Raw genomic sequence first — 6,000 nt, 5'->3', positions numbered from 1 at the left:
TTTTCTGCCCCTGCTGCGTGAGCGGGATTGGCGACTCCGGGCCGGGATCGAGGTGGCTGGGGCGAGGGGAGAAGGTGGGCGCAGGCTAAATTGCGCTTCTGTCTGGGGCCAGGGGTCGGAGGGGCGCGCGGTCGGAGGGGCCAGAGGATCAGGCCTTGGGCCGGGGTCTGGGGACGGGGCGGCCTGCGGAGATCGGATTTAGGGCTGCGTCCCCGCGGAGAGTTGTCTGGGCAACCTGTGGGGCCGCGGTCCGGAGCCACCTGTCCACACACCCCCTTCCCCCAGTGCCCTGTGTTGTGTCCAACTGTCCCCAGATTTAGGCCTTTACCAGTCTCTGGCGAGTAGAGTTTATTTTGGAAACGTTCGATTTTTGTGTTAATGATAATTTTACTACCGTCGTGCAACAGTTGTGTAAATCTGGTCATACTACGCCATCGTTTTTACTTGCTTCTAAGAAGGCCCTTTTCCAGCTCCTGCGATTACCCGACGCGATGATTATTGGTAGTTCGTGGAAGAAATGCATAACAAGATACTGGTGCTCAAGGGACTAAAACGTTTTTTTATTTCTCAAAATGGAAGTTATCTTTCTCTCTCTTTTTTTTTTAAACAGCAATTATATGCTGGGGGCTTGGGGGAACGGAGAAAGCCTGTAGCAATCTCATCCTCAAGAGAAATTATTAACAATTCGGGGTGTATCTTTCCTTTCTCTTTGATGAATATATAAACATATATACGTGTGTTACATAAGGGATATTTATTTGACCTTTTTGCATTTAATACATCGAAGACTTTTTCTGTGTCATTTGAACCCAAAGCACAGAAGGCAAGAAAGCAACTCGTTAGAGATCTGATAAAGTATTACTGCAGTGGTTGGTGATTTGGATACAAGTAAGCTGAATTCGGGGATGATAATCGATTTTTGTAGAATATTGTTTACTGTGCTTAAAAATTTGAAGTCGTTATTTCTTCAATCTGCAGTTTTCAATCCATTAGTGAGTTTTGAAATTAATTTAGTGGGTAATGACGAGCATTTTTTAAAAAAGAAATAAGATAGCATAGAAAATACTAGAATGCATTACATGTAGCGAGAGTATTGTTTTGTGAAAAATATTTTAACTGTGCATGTGTGCCTGTGTGTGTGTGCTGGGTTGTAATATAAAATATTTTGCTTCCTGTGTGTAATGCTAAATAATTTTGAAAGTCAATAATCCAAGGTACCGTCAGCACTTAGAATGAGAGCAATGATGCAATTAAAATAAACGTAGGTTTTATTTTTTTCTCTGAAATAGTGACACTGTTTATTGAGGCAAATTAGATTCCTAATTATTTGTTTTCACCTAATATTAAAACAATCAATTAGCATTCCTAAAAATACAGAAAGGAAACCTTTTATGGAATTTAAGAGGTGTTAAAACATAACTGCTTAAATTGAGCTAGGATCAGACCCCAGCTACACTGGTTATTGGTGTGAGACAGACCTGTGACAAGATACCTATTCTTTCTAAACCACAGTTTCCTGATTTGTTAAGTGGGAATTATCTTGGCACCTACTTTATAAAGCTATTTGTTATTTAGATGAGATAATGCATTATGAAGCTGTTGACGGGATGCCTGGCTCAGATTAAGTACCCACTAAGTGTTAGCTATTATTATTTTATTAAGACTGAATGGAGGTGTCCAGGATAATGCTTGTCACCAGAGGAAAGCCAGCATAGTGTGGATAATCCAAAAAATTGGAAAACAGAAAATTAGTTAATAGCGTTGTGTAGAGAAACTGACGCTGAATAAAAATGGTCTTTTCATATCATTTGGCCATTGTTTTGTGATTGCTTTGCAGTTATTCCCCTACTGCTAGACGTAATTTAGATTGCCCTATTCAAAAACCCGAATGCCCTACTATTGTCTTTCTTACTTATTTTTTATTAAGTTCATGTCTCCCTAGTCAGGCAATTGAAAAATATTTCCCATGAGGATTCTGGATTTTGTTAGCTTTTATTACAGTGTCGCACTCAGTTTGAGAAACACACTACAACTTCAGACTCATTTCAGCAGTATTTTTTATTGGTGTTTACCTCTGTAGTTGGTACAGATCTCAGGTTTACAAGATCATTTCAGCAATATTTTTTATTGGTGTTTACCTCTGTAGTTGGTACAGATCTCAGGTTTGCAAAAAATATTCCTTAACAAAACAAAATGCAACTTCATTTCTGAGACAGTTGTACTGAAGTCATCTCTGGTGGTTCATAAACCAGGGAAATAAGAGAGTGAACACTATCATTTTAAATACATTATTATTTTTATGAAAAATAAATTGAATGCTTTGGACCAAAAAAAAAGGCTTTGTTACAGTAAAAGTACTTAACTGGGTGTGACAGCTGTAAAAGGTTGGGAAAAAATCTTAGTCCTAATTCTGCTTTCAGATTTGAAAATGTCTTTTGATTCTTGCCCTGCTTTAAAGGAATGAAAATGGAAAACTCTAGGGTGAATTACGATGTAGTTTATGAAAAAACATGACTTGGAACGCTAGCTAACCTGTTCACACACAAAAAAAACAAACCCGAAACCCAAAATACCAAGGAAACAAAAAAGCCCAACTTGACCTTAAATCAAACATATATACATTTGTATGTGTTAAATAATAAAATATTAAGGTTATGTGTCTAAGTATTTTAAAAATCATCTTATTGACTGACTTTTAGAGGTTAATTTGCCAACTACCTGTTCTTTTCAAGTAAGAGGGCTTTTATCTTACCCCGATTAAATGAAATACTCTGCAATTATTAAACATTTTGTTTTGGAAATATATATAATGACATATAAAGGGACTCACTGTATATGGTTAAATGAGAAAGGGTGCTTACAGAATAGAATATACAGTACCATTCCATTTTTGTAAAACCATGTTGAGAACAAGAAGAATATATGACAAATGTTAATAGTAGGTAGTGGGATTATGGCTGATTTTTAATCTCTTCTTTATTTTTATAATTGTGCTATAATATTTTACTTTTGTAATAAAAATTAATAAAAGTAATTTCTAAAGAAAAAATTAAAATGTGTGTTTTCCTATTTTATAAGCATAAATGAGGCTCGGCTTTAAGGGATACTGACTCTTTGAACTTGGATATTTTGCGTATTAACTAATTCTCCAGTATTCTAGGAAATGGTGCTGAGTAGTTAACAGTACATTCCTTGCCCTTTGAAAAGCTCCTTTGAATGGGAGAGAATCATTGTTCCAGAATTTTCTTAAAGCACTCTTTGGGTATACCTATTAACAAAAGAAATTCCACACTGCTTAAGATACAGTCTAAATTCTTTAGTCTACTTTTGAATCCTACCTTGTCAAAACTCAATCTTCTTTTCTTGTTTTTTTTTTGCCCCTTAAATTCTTATATAAAACCTTATTAGATTCAGCTGAACTTGTTGACTTATCTCCAAATGTACCTCCCGCTTTCTTGCTTTTGTACCTTTGCTTGTTTGTTAATTGGCATACCTTTGTGTAAGCAAATCCTACCTATTTTCCAGTATCTGGTTAAAAAACCATATCCACTGTGGCATCTCTGGTCACTTCAGCTAAAACTAAACTTTGCAGTCGAACCCATTAACGCTTAATATTTTTGCTTAGGCATTTCTCAGGCAGCACCTCCTTTTGCATTAATTACCCAATTTCATTTTAAAAATTTTGAGGGCAAGAACACTTGTCTCGTATTTGTCTTCATCCCTTAAAGCTTGTAGCATGGAGCTCTGCACAGGGTAGGTGCTTAAAATTTTGAGCCCAAATGTTGGAATTTGTTAACCACTGATCTGGATAAGGGGCAACACTTTGCCCACAATAATGCAGAGGAATAAAAAAAAAAAACCGCTGTTCTGCTTAATTGTGCATTGCTAGAGACAGATGATAAAGAACTGACAATATTTTTCATTAAAACTAACATGATACCTGAGAGTTGGGTGCTTGTTCCAGGACCCAAACTTAATTTCATATATTTTTAAATGAAATTAAATGTTTCTCGTGACGCTTACTTTGGATTTGACAACATTTCGTTCTTAACCTTATCAGAGGCACAGTTGTGCCTTATATTCTTTTATAGCTATTGTCCCAGGAACCCAGAGACCTTCCGTGTTTGTTGGTGGACTAGGTAGGCTCCCATAGTCACTCTACTACAGAGCACCTTAGGAGGTCATAGTATGAGGTTCAGTGAGTGATAGTATGTAAGGTGCTTTGAGTTCAAAAGTTATATGTTTTCTTCTATTATTGGAAACATAATTGTGTCCCTTTTCAAACTTACATATGACTTAGGGGTACCTGGGTCAATGATAAACACTTGTGGGACTTAACTTTTTAAAAAAATAGTTTTGTTTTAATTTACAGATATTTTCCAGGACTAATATAGCTGATGAAATACCTGACCTTTTCTGCTCAAGGTAAATAATTTACTTTATAAAAATACCAGGCTCTAATAGAATTCAGAGTTTGTGTAAAAAGAACCATTCAGTCATGCAAAGTAAAATAATCCCAGACCCTAAAGAAATGATCCTTTTAATAAGAAGGAATTTTACTAGTTCATAAAGAATGATAACTGATGTCATTGTATCAACTTATGTCAGAATCACCTTGGGCATATGCATAATATGCATGTACCTGCCCCCTTCTGCTCCTAGATTTTAATTTGGTAAGTACATGGGGTCTTGACAAGTGAATTTTTTTTTTTTTTTTTGAGACAGAGTCTCACTCTTGCTGCCGGGCTAGAGTGCTGTGGCATCAGCCTAGCTCACAGCAACCTCAAACTCCTGGGCTCAAGCAATCCTTCTGCCTCAGCCTCCCAAGTAGCTGGGGCTACAGGCATGAAGCCATCATGCCCAGCTAATTTTTTCTATATATTTTTAGTTGTCCAGCTAATTTCTTTCTTTCTTTCTTTTTTTTTTTAGTAGAGACGGGGTCTTGCTCTTGCTCAGGCTGGTCTCAAACTCCTGAGCTCCAAGCGATCTGCCTACCTCAGCCTCCCAGAGTGCTACGATTACAGGCGTGAGCCACTGTGTAGTGAATTTTTTAAAATGCCAACACATGCTTCTGGTTCGTTGTAATTCACTGTCATTGTGGCACTAGAAATGATAGATAGAGCAGGTGATAGTGCCACAGAGTTTAAAGGCCATAAGGGCTAAATATATATAAAAAATAAATTTTAAGTATTTAATTTATATGTGTGTGATTGTAGACTCATAGTTTCATTTTGTCTTTCATTCAAATTTTAATTATATTTTCAGTAAATAATTAAGAAGTTCGTTAATTTGTGATTTTCAAAGTTTAGGTTTAAGCTCTAGGGTTCTCTTAGCCTGAAAATTGCCTTATCTATAAATTACAACTTAAAATAAAACTTTGGCTCCTTTCTCCCTGGAGCAGGACGTGAGAAGCAGCAAAAAAAAAAATAAAATAAAACTTCGTTTCTTTTTGTTGCTTCAGGTTAACAAGTGAAGTAAATTAATGGGCAAAAAGACCAAATTTTAAGTAATATCTTACATATTCTTTATTTCAGAGACTGGTTTAATTGATTAATTTTCCCCATAAATGTGGGAAGTCAGAACATCAAACGTTCTCATAATAAAAAGTAATAGGTAAGTGATTGTTATAAGATTTAGACTTAATGAAGCTTTTATATTCTCATCTTATTGGTTTTAAGGCTATGATTTCATTTTTTAGTTATTGGTTTTAATGACTAAATTTTTTCATTACAGAAAAATCTTATTCAGGAACAGTCATAACACATTACAGAATGATTGTTAGATATTTTCCAACAGAAAAAAATGTTTAAAATAATTAGGATTAGAAACTTGACAAAATTATTTGCAGTTCTATTTTCAGTTTAATAAAACAGCAAAAAAAAAAAACCCACTGCATTGTATTAAATTTTTTACTTACAATAATCATAAACTATACATACATCATATCTGTTAATAAATTGGCTGAGCATCAAAATGACCTGGAGAATTTTAAAAATTCTG

This window comes from Lemur catta, chromosome 8 (assembly GCF_020740605.2).
Source record: "Lemur catta isolate mLemCat1 chromosome 8, mLemCat1.pri, whole genome shotgun sequence".
NCBI lineage: Eukaryota > Metazoa > Chordata > Mammalia > Primates > Lemuridae > Lemur > Lemur catta.
Note: the sequence above shows the minus strand (reverse complement) of the source record.